Genomic DNA, 687 nt, shown 5'->3' on the forward strand with positions numbered 1-687 from the left:
GTGTTAAAAACTACATCGGCTGCATACATACAAGACTTTCAAGGGTAGCCCTGTTCGGAATATTTGAGTTGTTGGTCAATTTTTTGTTGAAATAAATGCATAACATTAACCGTTTTGAATGTGGCCACAAAAGATCATCAGACTTTCCTGCATTAGAGACAAACACATCGACCCCCATGTTCGTGCATCTGTGGTTAGTATTGCCCCACATTAAAATTACTCGTCATATTTTCCACTATTTGATCTGCTGGTGGGCTTCTGTGTTGTCTGCATGTTGAGCTTCCTCTGTGGAAACTGTGGCCAGACACTGCTAAAGGTTCTAAAGCCCACCGCTGACTTTTTCCATTTTGTTCTTTTTCATGTCTTGTTTTGTTAGAATTTGAGCAAAAACTTCAACACAGAGTGCTTTAAATGTGCAACACGAAGCAAATTTTCACCGAAAAACAGCCTGAATGGGCAAAAGTGGATTCAGGTGTAATGCATGTTTACAAAAGGGGAGATGAGGAAGACATACAGAGCCGAGAGCTGAGTTTGTAGTGGAGGGGTGTGAAAACTGACAGGATGTGTGGTTGCTGTTTGTCCATACAGACAACGAGACACCAAGAGTTTATGAGCATCACACGCATCTTTGAGGTTATTTGTCCTGCAAGAAGTCACCTTTTAACAGAAAAGAAATGACAGTCAGAG

Source organism: Amphiprion ocellaris, chromosome 22 (genome assembly GCF_022539595.1).
Source record: "Amphiprion ocellaris isolate individual 3 ecotype Okinawa chromosome 22, ASM2253959v1, whole genome shotgun sequence".
Classification (NCBI taxonomy): Eukaryota; Metazoa; Chordata; class Actinopteri; family Pomacentridae; genus Amphiprion; species Amphiprion ocellaris.